The sequence below is a fragment of the Bos mutus genome, chromosome 11, assembly GCF_027580195.1.
Source record: "Bos mutus isolate GX-2022 chromosome 11, NWIPB_WYAK_1.1, whole genome shotgun sequence".
In the NCBI taxonomy this organism is placed as follows: Eukaryota; Metazoa; Chordata; class Mammalia; order Artiodactyla; family Bovidae; genus Bos; species Bos mutus.
Genome location: NC_091627.1, coordinates 46,468,757 through 46,488,999, shown reverse-complemented (window position 1 = coordinate 46,488,999; position 20,243 = coordinate 46,468,757). Strand labels below are relative to the sequence as shown.

Genomic DNA, 20,243 nt, shown 5'->3' with positions numbered 1-20,243 from the left:
ATTTTTGCTCTCTCGCCTCCCCGCTTCCAAGATGACCAAGAAAAGAAGGAACAATGGTCATGCCAAAAAGGGCCACGGCCACATGCAGCCTATTCACTGCACCAACTGTGCCCAATGCACGCCCAAGGATAAGGCCATTAAGAAGTTCATCATTAAGAACACTGTAGAAGCTGCAGCCATTAGGGACATTTCTTTCTTTTTTTTTTTAACTTTAAAATGTTTAATTTCATATTGGAGTATAGTGCCTTTACATTGTTGTGTTAGTTTCAGGTGTATAGCAAAGTCATTCAGTTATATATATATACATACATCTATTCTTTTTCAGATTCTTTTCCCATATAGGTTATTACAGAGTATTGAATAGAGTTCCTTGTGCTATACAGTAGGTCCTTGTTGATTATCTATTATATTTATTAGTGTATATATGTTAATCCCAACCTCCTAATTTATCCCTCCCCCTGCCTTTCCTCTTTGGTAACCATAAGTTTGTTTTCTAAGTCCGTGAGTCGTTTCTGTTTTGTAAATAAGTTCATTTGCATTATTTTTTAGATTCTACGTGTAAGTGATATCATATTGTATTTGTCTTTCTCTGTCTGACTGACTTCACTTAGTATGATAATCTCTAGGTCCATCCTTGTTGCTGCGTGCGTGCGTGCTAAGTCACTTCAGTGGTGTCTGACTCTTTGCAACCTTATGAGCTGTAACCTGCCAGCTCGTCTGTCCATGAGATTCTCTAGGCAAGTATGCTGGAGTGGGTTGCTGTGCACTCCTCCAGGGGATCCCCCGACCCAGAATCAATATAGTGAAAATGAGTATACTACCCAAAGCAATCTCCCTATCAAGCTACCAACGGTATTTTTCACAGAACTAGAACAAATAATTTCACAATTTGTATGGAAATACAAAAAACCTCGAATAGCCAAAGCAATCTTGAGAAAGAAGAATGGAACTGGAGGAATCAACCTGCCTGACTTCAGGCTGTACTACAAAGCTACAGTCATCAAGACAGTATGGTACTGGCACAAAGACAGAAATATAGATCAATGGAACAAAATAGAAAGCCCAGAGATAAATCCATGCACCTATGGACACCTTATCTTTGACAAAGGAGGCAAGAATATACAATGGATTAAAGACAATCTCTTTAACAAGTGGTGCTGGGAAAACTGGTAAAAGAATGAAATCACTTGTAAAAGAATGAAACTAGAACACTTTCTAAAACTATACACAAAAATAAACTCAAAATGGATTAAAGATCTAAACATAAGACCAGAAACTATAAAACTCCTAGAGGAAAACACAAGCAAAACACCCTCCAACATAAATCAAAGCAGGATCCTCTATGACCCACCTCCCAGTGTATTGGAAATAAAAGCAAAAATAAACAAATGGGACCTAATTAAACCTAAAAGCTTTTGCACAACAAAGGAAACTGTAAGCAAGGTGAAAAAGAGCCGTCAGGGACATTTCTGAAGCGAGTGTTTTCGATGCCTATGTGCTTCCCAAACTATATGTGAAAATACATTATTGAGTGAGTTGTGCCATTCACAGCAAGGTAGTCAGGAATCGCTCTCAGGAAGCCTGGAAGGACCGAACACCTCCACCCCGATTTAGACCTGTGGGTGCTGCCCCACATCCTCCACCAAAGCCCATGTAAGGATCCAAGTCCTTAAAGACTGAAGAAATACTGGTTTCTCTGAAAAGACAATAAAATGGAAATTATACTTTATGTAGCATGTTGAATATATGTTGCCAGATGGAGTGGGGGTTGTGTACATCTTATTTCGGTCTTTGGTCTCCCCAGTTTGCATAGCTTAGGGTGGGGGTGAGGAATTAGGGCATCTATGTTTGATTAATTTAGCCTGGCAAATGGCTTAACCTGGTGTCTTAAAAATGAGGAGGAAACTAGCAGAGTGAGGAGTGCATCAGGAAGTGACTTAGACTAAGGTGTACATTCCTCTTGTGGCAACATGTTCAAATCAGTCGCTCAGTCGTGTCTGACTCTTTGCGACCCCATGAATCGCAGCACGCCAGGCCTCCCTGTCCATCACCAAATCCTGAAGTTCACCCAAACTCATGTGCATCAAGTCGGTAATGCCCATCCAGCCATCTCATCCTCTGTCGTCCCCTTCTCCTCCTGCCCCCAATCCCTCCCAGCATCAGGGTCTTTTCCAATGAGTCAACTCTTCACATGAGGTGGTCAAAGTATTGGAGTTTCAGCCTCAGCATCAGTCCTTCCAATGAACACCCAGGACTAGTCTCCTTTAGGATGGACTGGTTGGATCTCCTTGCAGTCCAAAAGTCTTCTCCAGCACCACAGTTCAAAGGCATCAATTCTTCGGCACTCAGCTTTCTTCACAGTCCAACTCTCACATCCATACATGACCACTGGAAAACATGAAGACTTTAATAAAAGTCCACAACTTGAATAGCATAAGGGGATCTGTATTCAGGTCCTTAACCTCGTCAAGTTTACCTGCTTACCTTGATCTGCTGCTAAGCCAATCACTCAGCCTTCATCTTTCTGTGGTGCATTGCTCTATGGGGTGACAATGCCCTGAATGCCAGGCATTTGGAGAAATTTGTGGAAGTCCCACAAGAGGGGAAAGAGAGGAGTTGGTGCAAAAAGTCTGGTAAAAGGCTGGAGTCTGTGTGACAACCGCTCATTTGTTCCAGAATTCAGAAATTAGAGGGTTCCCAGCTAGGAACACACAGTTGACCCTTTAACAACATGGGTTTAACTGCAGGGGGTGGGGGTTGTTTTGTTTTCAGTAAATACATACTACACGATCCAGAGTTGGTTGAATCCTCAAGTGTGAAAGTACAAACAGATACAAAAGGCTAACTCTAAAATTAATCATATGAGGATTTTTGAAGAGATGGTGCCCCTAACCAATGCTTTGTTTAAGGGTCAAATGTACGTGTATATTTGAAAAATTAATATGTAAATAGTTTGCTAAGGACTTTGCTGGTTAGGTTATATGATTTTTTCCTTAAGGTAAACGAGTAGCTTGGAAGTTTTGATTAAAGTACATATTGATCTGGGAAAGAAAGCTGAGTGCCAAAGAATTGATGCTTTTGAACTTCGGTGTTGGAGAAGACTCTTGAGAGTCCCTTGGACTGCAAGGAGATCCAACCAGTCCATTCTAAAGGAGATCAGTCCTGGGTGTTCATTGGAAGGACTGATGCTAAAGCTGAAACTCCAATACTTTGGCCACCTTATGCGAAGAGTTGACTCACTGGAAAAGACTCTGATGCTGGGAGGGATTGTGGGCAGGAGGAGAAGGGGACGACAGAGGATGAGATGGCTGGATGGCGTCACCGACTTGATGGACATAAGTTTGGGTGAACTCTGGGATTTGGTGATGGACAGGGAGGCCTGGCGTGCTGTGATTCATGGGGTCATAAAGAGTCAGACACGACTGAGCGACTGAATTGAACTGAACTGAACTGTTCTGGGGGAAAAAAATTATGCTATATTTTATAGTAAAAGTATAAACATGCCTACCTTTCTTTGAGATAACATAAGCAGATATATCCTTGGTCCTGAGATATAATAAAAACTCTGGACTATTCAAGTTTATGAACAGCTTAATAAATCATGCTTAAGGAAAAGTGTGTGGTCCAATTTAGTCCAGGGGAAATATGATAGTGTGTGATGAGGGTGACAGCAGTGAAGAGGGGGAGAAGTGTATAGATTCATTTTTACAGACAGCCTATTTTAGACATGATATATTGAAGCTAATAGATAATATTTTCCAAAAAGACTCTTCTCTAGAGACAATAAAGATATTTGGTGCTCTATCATAACCAGAAACTTAATCAAAAGATAAAAAAAAAAAAAAAAAAAACAAACAATGACATGCTGCTGGTGGAGCTACTAAAATATCTTATCTTGAAACCATACTCATTCATTTATTCTTTTATTCATTAAAAAATTAATATATTATGTTTCCTTCTATGTGCCATGCAGTATGTGTTAGGTATTGCATATCCAATTGTGAATAAAATAGATGTTTCCTTCTCTCATGGAACTGGAAGAAGACAGACAATAAAATATCACTATATAATTGTATATTCATCCGTTTATTCCAAGAACTAATTCTTTTAAGACTTTTTCTGATGTGGATCATTTTTAAAGTCTTTGTTGAACTTGCTACAATATTACTTCTGTTTTCTATTTTTTGGTTTTTTGGCCCCAAGGCATGTGGGATCTTAGTTCCCTGACCAGGGATCAAACCCGTATCCCCTGCATTGAAAGGCAAAGTCTTTTTTTTTTTTTTTTTCACACTATAGCATGTTTAATGAACTTGCAAAAGAGAAAACAGGTCAAAGGAAGGTGGAGAAAGTTTCCCTTTTCATTAGAACCGAGGGGCTCCGTAATCATCTGGCATCCGCTCAATGTTGTGCCTATGGTTAGAAATGTACATGATGGGAACTCCAGGGATCTTCCAGATTCTTCATTTAAGGTCCCGGTCAACTGTGGCCACAATGTAACACTTGTGCTGAGTTACTCTTTGTACTAAGCAGTCATCTGCATAGGTTCCTTTTTGTGTACACGGTAATCGTTCAAATCTTGGATCCTTGGCAATCCTTAAAGCCACTCTATATTTCTGCCCTAATTTCTCAGTTTCAGCCATTACACAGTCAGTTATACAAGGGATACACTTGGCATACAGACAGTCCATCATTGACTGCACTAAGTCCAGTTTGGCCTTAATGGAAAAGTTGATAAAGTTGGTATCGACCAGGATGTGGTAAGGTGGGCCCAGCTGTGTGTTATATTGGAAGCATAAGCAGGAAGGGTGTTGGGGGACTTCTCTTTCCTTGAGTGCACTGGGATCTTTCTTTTCTTTCTTTTTCGGTTTTAATCTATCCTTTTCTTTAAGCCTCTGATCTCTGAGACTAAGCATTCGCTTCATGGTCGCATACTTCCATGTTTTCTTTTGCTTCCCCATGTTCACGCCGCGCTCTTGTTTCTTCCCGGAAGACAAAGTCTTAACCACTGGACCACCAGGGAAGTACCAAGAACTAATTCTTGAGCACATATTCTGTGTTGGGGAATATTTAGGGTTCTGGAGATAAAATGATGAGCAAAAATAGACTTGTTTCTGCCATCATGGGGCCTACATTCTGAAGAAAAAGGCAACTTAGGGTTACACTAAGATAGTAAAGTTATAACTATGTAAGAGCTAAGAAGGAATACAGAATAAGGAAATCTGACCTCACGAGGAGGTCAAGGGAGGCCTTCCTGAAAAAGTGAAGAATGGATGGAGAACTCAAGGATGAGGAAGAGTTAGCTGGCAAGAGGGGGGAGGGAAGAACATTTCAGATAGAAGGAAAAGCATGTTGCTGAGGCCATGGTATGTTATAGAGGCTGAAAGATGTTAAATTTGGCTAGAAGATAAACATTAATCCACGCAAGAGACAGGGAGGGAAGTTAGAGGTGAAGGAACTAACCCACAGAAGCTGTGAGAAGACAGTGTTTCAAAAAGGAAGTCATGGACAACAGAGTCAAATGTTGCTGAGAGGTTAAGTAATATGAGAACTAAGAATGTCTCCTGGATGTCACAACTTGCAGGTCATTGGTGAGTCCAGTGGAATGATGGGCCAGAAGCCAGAATGGAATGGTTTGAGAGTGAGTCAAAGGTGAGTGAGGAAATGTAGGGAGCAAGAGTATAGATTAGGAATCATATTTGGTCACATGTAATGGAACCTGATGACAGTAGCTTAACTAAATAGAGTTATTTTTCTCACATAGCAAGAATGACAGAGGGTGACATTCAGGCTGGTGCATGGTTCCGTGATGTCATTAATGTCCTAGAACCTTTCTTTCTGTTCTGTCATCCTCAGTGGATGGCTTTTTTGTTTTTTTTTGGTTTTTTCCAATCAGGAATTCAAAATGGCTACTCACTATCAAGCCAGTGCTACAGACAGAAGGAAGAAAGAAACATCAGGGAAAAGGTCTGGTACCTATACCAGGAAAGCAAACATCTTCTATAAATCCACAGCTGACTTCACGTCATCTGTCAGAGCTGTGCCATGTGGACATTGCTAGCTGCAAGGGAGATTAGGAAATAAAACTCTTTAGTTTGACCCATGTACTTATACATACTTATATGCAGAGTACATCACGAGAAACTCTGGGCTGGATGAAGCACAAACTGGAATCAAGATTGCCAGGAGAAATATCAATAACCTCAGATATACAGACAACACCACCCTTATGGCAGAAAGTGAAGAAGAACTAAAGAGCCTCTTGATGAAAGTGAAAGAGGAGAGTGAAAAAGTTGGCTTAAAACTCAGCATTCAAAAAACTAAGATCATGTCATCTGGTCCCATCACTTCATGGAAAATAGATGGGAAAACAATGGAAACAGTGGCTGACTTTATTTTGGGGGGCTCCAAAATCACTGCAGATGGTGACTGCAGCCATGAAATTAAAAGACGCTTACTCCTTGGAAGAAAAATTATGACCAACCTTGACAGCATATTAAAAAGTAGAGACATTACTTTGCCAACAAAGGTCCATCTAGTCAAAGCTATAGTTTTTTCAGTAGTCATGTATGGATGTGGGAGTTGGACTATAAAGAAAACTGAGCACCAAAGAATTGATTCTCTTGAACAACAGTGTTGGAGAAGAGTCCTGAGAGTCCCTTGGACTGCAGGAAGATCCAACCAGTCCATCCTAAAGGAAATCAGTCCTGAATATTCATTGGAAGGACTGATGCTAAAGCTGAAACTCCAATACTTTGGCCACCTGATGCAAAGAACTGACTCATTGGAAAAGACCCTGATGCTGGGAAACGTTGAAGGTGGGAGGAGAAGGGGACAACAGAGGATGAGATGGTTGGATGGCATCAAGTTGGTGATGGACAGGGAGGCCTGGCGTGCTGCAGTCCATGGGGTTGCAAAGAGTCGGACACGACTGAGCGACTGAACTGAACTGAGTTTGACCCATTGCTGCCATGAGAGAATCAGCTTCTGTGGGAAGAATGGGAGATGGAGGTTGAGAAGGCAACCACTGCAGCTACACAGCATGTATGAATCACATGTTCAAAAAGTGTGTCACAGAGGGAAGGAGATAATAAGATGATAGGATGATAGTTGGAGGGGGAATGTGGGATTGAGTGACTTTTTCTTTTTAAATGGGAATGACTGGAATGTATTTAAAACTTGATAAGAAGGGTCTAATCAAGAAAGAGAAAGTTTAAACATACAAGAACAAAAAACTATAACTGACAGTGTAATGTTCCTTAGAAGGAGGGAATGGAATCTAAATGAGAAGTGCTGTCCTGTGCTTAATTGCTCAGTCATGTCCGACTCTCTGTGACCCAGTGGACTGTAGCCCACCAGGCTCCTCTGTCCATGGAGATTCTCCACACAAGAATACTGCCATGCCCTCCTCCAGGGGGTCTTCCCAACCCAGGGATCAAACTCAGGTCTCCCACATTACAGGCAGATTCTTTACCGCCTGAGCCACCAGGGAAGGACAGGCTCTCAGTTTTAACAACAGGAATGAAGAATGGTTTACATGCTTTATATTCAGAAATGGTGCTCCTATTTCCTCTATAATGTTGGAGGTGAGGTTTGCTATTGCCAATGAGAAGATAGAAAGAAGTGACCAGGGTTTTGAGAAATTTGAGATGTTAAAGTTTGAAATACCTGTTTTAGAGCAAAACTGACTCAAGTATAAAGGGCACAAATAAACTGCTATCAGGGAAATGTTGTTCCCAGTGACTTTCCTGAGAAATATATTACAGAATGAGCTTTAGACAATCAGAATGAATAGAAAGACATCAACAAAAGGCCCAGCGTTGAGTATTAAATATACAATGATTTACAGAACTACCCACACTCATGCCTATGCTCAACTGAATATTGTCCCATTTCCATGATTAAACATCATTTATTCAAAAAAATATTGACTGAATATCCTCTACACACTAGATACTTATGCATGTTATGCAGCAAGCTAGGAAGAGTTGGGGTGGGTGAGAAATAGAGCCAGGGAGAGGGCAGCAGTGAGAAAGCAACTGTTTAAAAAGGTGGACACACTCTTAACTGGGGAGGAACATAGAAGCCTTAACATCCAGGCCTAGGGTGGGTGGTTAAACTTCACCCATGCAATGGCATGCAAGGGGTGGTCTGATCTGAGGATGAGATAGGCAATCGTCATGGTGCCAGGGGCAGACCTAGAGTCAGATCAATTGGAAATAAGGGTACCTGGAAGAGAGGGCTAGCTGTGAAGACAGTGGGTGCAAAGTTAGAGGGTGAAACAGGTTTTAGCAGGCCTGTTTCTTCTTGGTTGATGCTTCAAAATATCAGCTGAAAGGTGGCAAGAAACATAGATGTTAGATCCCCTTAAGTAAAGGAGCCTGAGAGACTGATACAAGAAAATTTCATCTGAATAATGTTGCCCATATCAAGAGCTAGGCTACCCTGCATATGTCTATCTTATACTGTATAGTGCAGTAAGATATTTCTACCTCTATATTCTACTTACCACTAAAAATATCTCTATTAATATATTCTACTATCACTATGGAGAGACTACATCATACTCAACAGAGCAGACAGTAATAATAACAACCACTGTTTACTGTACATATATCAGACACTGTTCTAGATACATAATGGGCTATATTTCATCTTATCCTTAAAACAACCTTCTCAGTTAGCTATTATTGTTACTGTTTACAGAGAAGAGGATGCTGAACCTGGTCCAGTAAGTTTAAGTTATTTTGCCCAGCATCAAATGGCTGTAAATGGCCAAACCAGGATTCTAGCCCATGTGTGACTCCAAACTTACCACTATCCCACAACTGTTACATCACGCTGTTCTGGTACCGTGCTGAACACTACATGTCACTTAATGATGTTAATGATTAATGATTTAATTGGTCTACATCTTTAGTAAGCAAAACTGGGATCTTAGCCCATTTCTCTGTTGCTAAAAATCACAAGACCATGCTGCCCTCTATCAGCTTCAGTGACATTGGCCACTGGTAATTTTCAGAATGAATTTGACTTACAAAAATACAAAAAACATTTTACTCAGCCTTACCACATATATTGGGCTTTGCTGGTGGCTCAGCTGGTAAAGAATCAGCCTGCAAGGTGTCTGAGGGAGACCTGGGTTCGATCCCTGGGTTGGGAAGATCCCCTGGAGAAGGGAAATGCTACCCACTCAAGTATTCTGGCTACCAACTCCAGTAGTCTGGTCGCAAAGAGTTGGCCACAACTGAACGACTTCATTTTCACTTTTACCACATATATTATGAGCACTGAAGCTGACACATTTATACACACAAAAATCAATGCAAAAATTTTAAATGACTATTAATTCAATTTATGGTTCAGTTCAGTTCAGTTCACTCGCTCAGTTGTGTCCGACTTTTTGCAACCCCATGAACCACAGCACGCCAGGCCTTCCTGTCTATCACCAACTCCCAGAGTTTACCCAAACTCATGTCCATTGGGTCGGTGATGCCATCCAACTATCTAATCCTCTGTCATCCCTTCTCCTCCTGCCCTCAATCTTTCCCAGCATCAGGGTCTTTTCAAATGAGTCAGCCCTTCAGTTTGTGGTAAGGTCTAGTTATACTCATTGCAGCACTCACTTTTTCCATAACCTGTCACTTAAAACTTTATTTTCACTTCTAGAGGAGTTAAAAAAAAAGTGATTCAGGTTCTTTTACACTTTTGTTTCCTTATCGCTTATTTAATGGAAATCTTCAAAGATATACAAAAGTAGAGAAAATAGAGCCTCCAAGTATAACTCAGTTTCAACAATGATTATTTTTCCAATAAGTTTGATAACATGATTTCCAATGAGAGTTATCTTTTAAATCCTTTCTAATCTAATTACTACTTCATTCAGATAGTATCTCAGTGTTTCCACATTAATAGTATAATTGCTACTGCTGCTGCTGCGGCGCTTCAGTCATGTCCGACTCTGTGCGACCCCATAGACGGCAGCCCACCAGGCTCCGCCATCCCTGGGATTCTCCAGGCAAGAACACTGAAGTGGATTGCCATTTCCTTCTCCAATGCATGAAAGTGAAAAGTGAAAGTGAAGTCACTCAGTCATGTCTGACTCTATGCGACCCCATGGACTGCAGCCTACCAGGCTCCTCCGTCCATGGGATTTTCCAGGCAAGAGTACTGGAGTGGGTTGCCATTGCCTTCTCCAAGTATAATTGCTACCTCATACTAATTAACTATGGCTGATGTAAGGGAGCTCTGATACATTGTCAAATGCTGTTGTTGAAATTAGGTAACTATAGCCCACAAAGTACTTCTGTCTTACCTGAGAAAATGATTGTTTTAAGTTTTAGCTTAGGTTGGCAGTGAAACTGATTCTGCTTGATACCTGTTGGCCCTGTTGGGTTAGTCCATGTTTACCACACTAACCATCCAATCTTAACCCTCTTTCTGTTAACACAGAAACTGAGAAGAAATTTATCCTATGCAAAGATGATCAGAACAGAAAATGCCACCACCTGAATAATGGCAGCATGCCTAATGTACTTCACAGCTATTTATAGTAGGTCCACTCAGACAGTTACCAGATGCTCATAATCCTGAAAGTTTGATGCCAGTGTGGGCAGGTTGACTTTCCTGTTCTGATCCTTTGCCAGTCTTCTTTCTTTTTTTTTTTATTCTGAAGGAACAGAAAGAGCAAGAGCCACAGTGATGTAATGACCAAGGGTAGAAGAAAAAAACTAAGATCTGAGACAGAGAAGGTTTTGTTGTCTATGAACAAGGATTAAGTGAATGTGACCAGGACAGACAGACAATGAAAACAGGGTCAGCTTCCAGGATGAGGCTGGAGACACTGGCAGAGACCTGAGGATGACAAAGGGCTGTAGAGCCACCTGAGGAGTCAGGATGCTGCCCTGAGGACACGGGGAAGCAAGTGGAGGTGGGAGGCATCGATTCATATTGACCTTTATTCACAGAAGACAGCTCACGATTGTCTCTCTGACTCTGAGCCTATGTTCCTGCTTCCATCCTACTGTTGTCCTTGCTTCATTGTGGAAAACTGATGTATTTCAAATTCTAAGGACAAGCGGCAACTCCCTCCAAGAACTGCCACACACAGTCACACACCCAATTTGGCCATCATTTCAGGGGTCACTGCTGCTCACCTTCTGGACTTGAGGAAACAGCATCAGATCAACTCATAGCTCACTAGTCACCAGACCACATAAAAGAGAGGAAAATGGAGCATTATACTGCCTGCTGAAACTAGGTCTTGATTCAATAAAAATTATCACTGACATCCTTACTAAGCGCTCATCAAAATAGTCTATAACTATTTATTAGTTACCAAAAAACATTTCCAAAATATAACATAAAGAGAAGACAGCAAAAGGGCCTCAAATAAACATGAAACAAACCTAAAGTTAATCAGCTTATTAAAAATTTTTCCTTGAATAATTCTGGTGCAAAGTGAAAAAACAACTGTTAATATAGCACATATTTAGAAAAGAATGATTCGAACTAATTATAGGAGACCACGAAATCTTATCAGAAGCAAATAGCTGTTGAAAAGAAAGTAGGTACCAAATGAACTAATTGTTAACCCAAGCTACAAAAAAAATTAAATGTAAACAAAGGAGAAAGCAAAAAGGAAAACCATCACTAAGAGCATGTTTAAAATTCCTTGAAAAGGTACCATGTAGTAACAGAGTCTGTCAATCCTTAGACCACTTTTCCTCTCCCACAACCTCTACTCCACACCAGGAAAAGGGTGGTTTTTGCCAGTCTTTGCCAGTCTTCTTTATGACATAATAAAGTAAATCAGGTAAAAGAGCATAAACATTTCAACCAAAACTTATCCTGGTACTGGATAACATAGATGAAAACAATAACAAAACTATACTCAACTCCTGGAATTCTTGACAGTGGAGCCATTATACTGTATTTTTATATAAATATAATAAACATGGTTCAAGTATTTTTCCCAGAAATTTTAAGACTAAAGTATTTTTTTACTCTTCTAGCTAGAAGACAAATATCTTGTTAAGATGTAGATTTATTGATATTAGAGATTTTTTCTTATATAAAAATTTCAAGCTAAATTTTGACCTTTTCCCAAGGCCTCAAATGACTTTTAAAATAGATTAAGCACATATCTTTCTTAAAATCATTTTTTAATTTCCACAATAGCTGTATTTCAAATCCCAAATAATCTGGAATTGGTCAATATGATCTGATAGTACTATTTGCTCCCACCTCTCTTTTTCTTCTGGTCACTTACAAGTAATCACAATTTTACAGATTCAGATTTAGTGAGCTGTATTTCAAGCTACTTGGTGAACTATTTGTTTTAACCCATCCAGTTATATAGTTAATATTTTTTAGTATTTTCTTATAATTGCTTCTTTAACATGCTAGAATCTTGACAGTTACTCATCTTCCTAATCAAAACACTGTTTTACATTTTGATATGTTCTCAAATCAAAATAACTATTTTCTATTTACAGGAGACACACGTGAATGTGAAACAACTTGTCACAGTTAAAAATAAAGGAATGGGAAAAGATTCAGTAGGGAAATGCTAATAAAAAGGTGAATATAACACTTTTATACTCATTATTCTACTTGGATATTATTTGGTATAGCATTTCAGTATTATAAGTATTTAACTTTTGTGTATAAGGAGTCTGAATGACATAGGCAGCAGTGATGACATCTTAATCCTATTGTATAGGTCTGGCCTACCCCACCCCACTGCCTCTAGGGTCCCCCACAATTCAGTAGGTGCCCAGTGTGCCAGATTCTCCAGTGCTTTTTCACTCACTCCCAATAAACTCCAGGTATAGCCTTTCATACCTTCAAAATCTAGGACTGAATAAACCTGGAGCTCAATTGACTACAAAGTCAACAACCTTGAAATTCTCCCAAGCCCAGTGACCTCTGCTTTCACTTGGCCTCTTGTAAGCCTGTCCACATCAGATTCCATCACAGGTTCAAGCTCACGTTGAATCTCCATTCAGTGAGAGACTTTTCAGGGCCCTGGGTCTCCCACCCATTCTGTGGAGACCTCCAGGCCTCAACTTCTGGCATTACAACCCAGGCTCTGAGCTTTTCCTCCTCTGTGCGTCATGTAAGGGCTGGCCCAACTGTGGTAGTCCTCCTCTTTCCTTTTCCCCTCAATCGAAAACAGTTACATTTCTGCCCCTAGGTTTATGCCCTCTAAATACATACTATGCTGAATGTTTTACTCTTATTCTGTTCTAGGCACTTGGTCACCAACCCTAGTTTAAAAAAAAAAAATGCTAGGGGGAGGGACAATATAGGGGTAGAGCATTAAGAGGTACAAGCTATTCAGTTCAGTTCAGTTGAGTTCAGTCACTCAGTCGTGTCTGACTCTTTGCGACCCCATGAATCGTAGCACACCAGGCCTCCCTGTCCATCACCAACTGCCGGAGTTCACTCAAACTCATGTCCATCAAGTCAGTGATGCCATCCAGCCATCTCATCCTCTGTCGTCCCCTTCTCCTCCTGCCCCCAATCCCTCCCAGCATCAGAGTCTTTTCCAATGAGTCAACTCTTTGCATGAGGTGGCCAAAGTACTGGAGTTTCAGCTTTAGCATCATTCCTTCCAAAGAACACCCAGGACTGATCTCCTTTCGGATGGACTGGTTGGATCTCCTTGCAGTCCAAGCTATTAGGTATAAAATAAACAACAAGGATATATAGTACAACACAGGGAATACAGTCAAGGTTTTATATTAATTATAAACAGTATGACCTTTAAAAATTTTGATTCACTATATTATACACCTATAACTTAAATAATATTGTGTATCAACTATACTTTAATTACAAATATAATTAATTAATTAATTTAAAAAATCCTGACCACAATCCACCTTAAAAAATATAGATATTATGACAAGGTCTATCAAAGTTTTACCTAAGCAATACTTACTTCCCTTATCATGTGGCAATGCAATCTGATATTTTCTTTTTTATTATTCAGCCACTAAATTGATTTCACTAATCACTAATGGGTCAAGACTCTCAGTTTGAAAACCCTTGATCTAAAGAGTCTCTCCCGGGTTCCCTGGTGGGTCAGTGGTAAAGAATCCATCTGCCAATGCAGTCAAGACGCAGGTTTAATCCCTGGGTTGGAGAGATCCCCTGAAGAAGGAAATGGCAACGCATTCCAGTGTTCTTGCTTGGGAAATCCTATGGACAGAGGAGTCTGGTGGGCTATAGTACATGGAATTGCAAAGAGTTGGACATTCCTGCCTGCTAAGTCGCTTTAGTCATGTACAACTCTTTGTGATGCTATGGACTGTAGCCCACCAGGCTCCTCGGTCCAAGGGATTCTCCAGGCAAGAATACTGGAGTGGGTTGCCATGCCCTTCTCAGGGGATCTTGCCGACCCAGGGGCTGAACCCACATCTCTTACGTTTCCAGTAGTTGGACATGACTTAGCGACTAAACAATAACAGAGAATCTCCCACCCCCAACTCCCCACCTCATCCCACCTCTGCAAGACTCTTCTGGCTTGTCTATCAGAACCAGGTCAGATAACATGAAGTCATATTTAAAACAATCACTGCCTTATTTCCTTGATATTCTAAAAAGGAATTCTTTTCCACAGAAGGACAGCAGTCTCTAGGCTATTAAAGGAGGTACTTTTTAGTGGTTAGAAATGATGAAGATTTATTTAAAGCCTTCTAGAAAATATCCATGATCTGAAATCTTATTAAAGAGCACATGAATGAAAGTTAGGCAACCTGAGTCCTTGTTTCACTCAGCCATTGAGTGTTGTGTGTGTTTGCACAGTCACTCAGTTGTGTCCAACTCTTTGTGACCCCATGGACTGTAGCCCACTAAGCTCCTTTGCCCATGGGATTTTCCAGGCAAGAATACTGGAGCAGGTTGCCATTTCCTACTCCAGGGGATCTTTCTGACCCGGGAATGAACCAGCGTCTCTTGTGTCTCCTGCACTGGCAGGCAGATTCTTTACCACTAGCAGCACCGCTTGGGAAGCCATGGAGTGTTAGGAGGTACATCACTCAGCCTCTCTGAACCAAGGGATCTCAATCTAGAGAATACTATGTAAATCTGATAATATATAAACCCTATACATCTAATGATTCGTTCATGTATTCATTTGCTCATTCTCCAGACAAATGCTTCATTGATTATGTCCCAGGTAGACCTCTCACTGCTCATCTGACAACTCAAGCTGGGCAGGCCAATGTTATAAATTTATCACACACCACATGTGATCATATGCCAGGACTCCTTCTCATCAAATTTGTGCATCATCAGGCACCACAGGGGAATGAGTTGCTTCATATAAGCACATTATCCAGAAAAAATGATGAACATTCATATAAACCACTTAATAAAATGTCTCCAAAATACTGTACCTAATTTCATTAATGGTTTAATTAGCTAATTCTAATAGTAAGGAGCTTTAAGATTTTTGAATTCTTAAACAAGTTTAATTTAAAATGTCAAAAATGTAATATTTGCTCTAATCCCCTCTCTGTTCTTTTTCCTTCCCACCACCTTTTAACTCTCGGTTTAACTGTCACAACACCTCGTGAGTTGGCACAATCAGTGGTAAGAGAATTACTAAAAGCCATTCCTACGCCAACATAGATAGCAGTTGGTTAACTGTACACAAAAGTGACTGTAAACTACATAAAATATCACATAGAACTCAAACTAAATATAGTCTCCAACTCCCAATTCAGCATGATCCCAAAAATGTCCACAGCCGCTCCAATGCCCCATGACGTGAGGAGGAGTTGGATTGAGAGACAGCAGTTTTAACTGATTGTTAATTTTACAAAGACATATCTTTGGAAGGCGCTCATACAAATGAAAAGGCCTGAAAGCTAAGCTTCACTAGATCATGGTAAATCTGCTTCCATCAAGTACCAATGACTGAGTGAAAATGTGAATATGGTGAGCCAGTTACGAGCCTGACAGTGGGGTTAAATGGGTTGGCATTTGATTTTTAACTTCACTGTTTACTAGTTTGTGACTGTGAGTGGGTTACTTAATTTCTCTGTGCCTCTGGTTTTCAATATTGGAAAGGGGATAATATCTAACACATAGGTCTGTTCTGAGATATTGAAAGATATTACATACAAAGCATGTGCTTTGGTGCCTGGAAGATGGTTAATGCTAATCATTAAGACTCAACATTCTTAACTATTAACTCAACATTAAAAAAGCTAAGATCATGACATCCAGTCCCATCATTTCATGGCAAATAGATGGGGAAACAATGGAAACAGTGACAGACTTTATTTTCTTAGGCTCCAAAAATCACTGCAGATAATGACTGCAGCCATGAAATTAAAAGACGCTTGCTTCTTAGAAGAAAATTATGACCAACCTAGACAGCATATTAAAAAGCAGAGACGTTACTTTACTGACAAAGGTCCATCTACTCAAAGCTATGGTTTTCCCAGTAGTCATGTATGGATGTGAGAGCTGGACCATAAAGAAAGCTGAGTGCCAAAGAATAGGTGCTTTTGAACTGTGGTGTTGGAGAAGACTCTTGAGAGTCCCTTGGACTGCAAGGAGATCCAACCAGTCCATCCTAAAGGAAATCAGTCCTGAATATTCATTGGAAGGACTGATTTTGAAGCTGAAGCTCCAACACTTTGGCCACCTATTGTCAAGAACTGACTCACTGGAAAAAACCCTAATGCTGGGAAAGGTTGAAGGCAGGAGGAGAAGGGGACGACAGAGGGTGAGATGGTTGGAAGGCATCACCAACTCGATGGACATGAGTTTGAACAAGCTCTAGGAGTTGGTAATGGACAGGGAACACTGGTGTGCTGCAGTCCACGGGGTTGCAAAGAGTCCGACACAACTGAGCGCCTGAACTGAACTGAATAATTAAGACAATAGTTATATAAAGATGATGATGACTATATTGACTATGATAAGGTGGTCAGAGGATGTTGAGGGGTATAATGCTCTTTGATGCAATAATAAATGCTTTCCAAACAACTGTGATTTTTAAAAAATTCCTTTGGTTGACTTGGTTTTAGTTTCCAAAATTTTGCAAGATTCTGCAATAAAATCTGATGAAAGATGACTTAAGGAATTTTCTCATTTAAACCAAGAAGCAGCATAAACAAAAAGGGAGTTAAGGTAGAAAAATGGTAAAACTTTGGGAAATATTTTCATATTCCTGGTATCCAGAGATACAACCAGTTTTAATACTACTGCCAATTTTTTCCAAGACTCCTGACTTCCCTCAGCTCCTCTTCTGCTCTGTGGCTTCCAATCAGTTTTAGCTGACCTACAGCTGTTCTTGCTCAATTTTAGCTCTAATTTCCATGTGGTTTAATATTCTGTGCCCCTCTATAAAATCTTTGTTTTTGTATAACTAAAGGTTATAGTAGCAGGGAAAAGTTCTTGGCTCCATTTAAGGTCACACTCTCACTCTTCTGTCAGTTTTACCAGTATTTGGAAATGACTAGATGCTAGGCTCACACATCTGGGAGCATCAATTCAGTTCAATTCAGTCACTCAGTCCTGTCTGACTCTTTGTGACCCCATGAATTGCAGCACGCCAGGCCTCCCTATCCATCACCAACTCCCGGAGTTCACCCAGACTCACGTCTATCGAGTCAGTGATGCCATCCAGCCATCTCATCCTCTGTCGTCCCCTTTTCCTCCTGCCCCAAATCCCTCCCAGCATCAGAGTCTTTTCCAAAGAGTCAACTCTTCTCATGAGGTGGCCAAAGTACTGGAGTTTCAGCTTCAGCATCATTCCTTCCAAAGAAATCCCAGGGCTGATCTCCTTCAGAATGGACTGGTTGGATCTCCTTGCAGTCCAAGGGACTCTCAAGAGTCTTCTCCAACACCACAATTCAAAAGCATCAATTCTTCAATGCTCAGCTTCCTTCACAGTCCAACTCTCACATCTATACATGACCAAAGGAAAAACCATAGCCATGACTAGACGAACCTTTGTTGGCAAAGTAATGTCTCTGCTTTTGAATATGCTATCTAGGTTGATCATAACTTTCCTTCCAAGGAGTAAGCGTCTTTTAATTTCATGGCTGCAGTCACCATCTGCAGTGATTTTGGAGCCCAGAAAAATAAAGTCTGACACTGTTTCCCCGTCTATTTGCCATGAAGTGATGGGCCCAGATGCCATGATCTTTGTTTTCTGAATGTATAGCTTTAAGCCAACTTTTTCACTCTCCACTTTCACTTTCATCAAGAGGCTTTTTAGTTCCTCTTTACTTTCTGCCATAAGGATGGTGTCATCTGCATATCTGAGGTGATTGATATTTCTCCCAGCAATCTTGATTCCAGCTTGTGCTTCTTCCAGTCCAGCGTTTCTCATGATGTACTCTGCATAGAAGTTAAATAAGCAGGGTGACAATATACAGCCTTGACGGACTCCTTTTCCTATTTGGAACCAGTCTGTTGTTCCATGTCCAGTTCTAACTGTTGCTTCCTGACCTGCATACAGATTTCTCAAGAGGCAGATCAGGTGGTCTGGTATTCCCATCTCTTTCAGAATTTTCCACAGTTTATTGTGATCCACACAGTCAAAGGCTTTGGCGTAGTCAATAAAGCAGAAATAGATGCTTTTCTGGAACTCTCTTGCTTTTTCCATGATCCAGCAGATGTTGGCAATTTGATCTCTGGTTCCTCTGCCTTTTCTAAAACCAGCTTGAACATCAGGAAGTTCACGGTTCACATATTGCTGAAGCCTGGCTTGGAGAATTTTGAGCATTACTTTACTAGCATGTGAGATGACTGCAATTGTGCGGTAGTTTGAGCATTCTTTGGCATTGTCTTTCTTTGGGATTGGAATGAAAACTGACCTTTTCCAGTCCTGTGGCCACTGCTGAGTTTTCCAAATTTGCTGGCATATTGAGTGCAGCACTTCCACAGCATCATCTTTCAGGATTTGGAATAGCTCAACTGGAATTCCATCACCTCCACTAGCTTTGTTCGTAGTGACGCTTTCTAAGGCCCACTTGACTTCACATTCCAGGATGTCTGGAATCACACCAGTGATCACACCATCATGATTATCTGGGTCATGAAGATCTTTTTTGTACAGTTCTTCTGCGTATTCTTGCCATCTCTTCTTAATATCTTCTGCTTCTGTTAGGTCCATACCATTTCCTTTCTCGAGCCCATCTCTGCATGAAATATCCCCTTGGTATCTCTGATTTTCTTGAAGAGATCCCTAGTCTTTCCCATTCTGTTGTTTTCCTCTATTTGTTTGCATTGATCACTGAGGAAGGCTTTCTTATCTCTTCTTGCTATTCTTTGGAACTCTGAATTCAGATGTTTATCTTTCCTTTTCTCCTTTGCTTTTCGCTTCTCTTCTTTTCACAGCTATTTGTAAGGCCTCCCCAGACAACCATTTTGCTTTGTTGCATTTCCTTTCCATGGGGATGGTCTTGATCACTGTCTCCTGTACAATGTCATGAACCTCATTCCATAGTTCATCAGGCACTCTATCTATCAGATCTAGGCCCTTAAATCTATTTCTCACTTCTACTGTATAATCATAAGGGATTTGATTTAGGTCATACCTGAATAGTCTAGTGGTTTTCCCTACTTTCTTAATTTAAGTATGAATTTGGAAATAAGGAGTTCATGATCTGAGCCACAGTCAGCTCCTGGTCTTGTTTTTGCTGACTGTATAGAGCTTCTCCATCTTTGGCTGCAAAGAATATAATCAGTGTGATTTCGGTGTTGACCATCTCGTGATGTCCATGTATAGAGTCTTCTCTTGTGCTGTTGGAAGAGGGTGTTTGTTATGACCAGTGAATTTTCTTGGCAAAACTCTATTAGTCCTTGCCCTGCTTCATTCCGTAATCCAAGGCCAAATTTGCCTGTTACTCCAGGTGTTTCTTGACTTCCTACTTTTGCATTCCAGTCCCCTATAATGAAAAGGACATCTTTTTTGGGTGTTAGTTCTAAAAGGTCTTGGAGGTCTTCATAGAACCATTGAACTTCAGCTTCTTCAGCGTTACTGGTTGGGGCATAGAGTTGGATTACTGTGATATTGAGTGGTTTGCCTTGGAAACGAACAGAGATCATTCTGTCGTTTTTGAGATTGCATCCAAGTACTGCATTTCGGACTCTTCTGTTGACCATGATGGCTACTCCATTTCTTCTGAGGGATTCCTGCCCGCAGTAGTAGATATATTGGTCATCTGAGTTAAATTCAGCCATTTCAGTCCATTTTAGTTCACTGATTTCTA

At 40.6% G+C, this 20,243-nt stretch overlaps 1 pseudogene; it reads right to left on the bottom strand.

Annotated features, from left to right (window-relative positions):
• Positions 1-4,290: 4,290 nt before the first annotated feature.
• On the bottom strand, positions 4,291-5,319 carry LOC102271317 (rRNA-processing protein FCF1 homolog pseudogene; annotated as a pseudogene).
• Between the last annotated feature and the right edge of the window lie 14,924 nt (positions 5,320-20,243).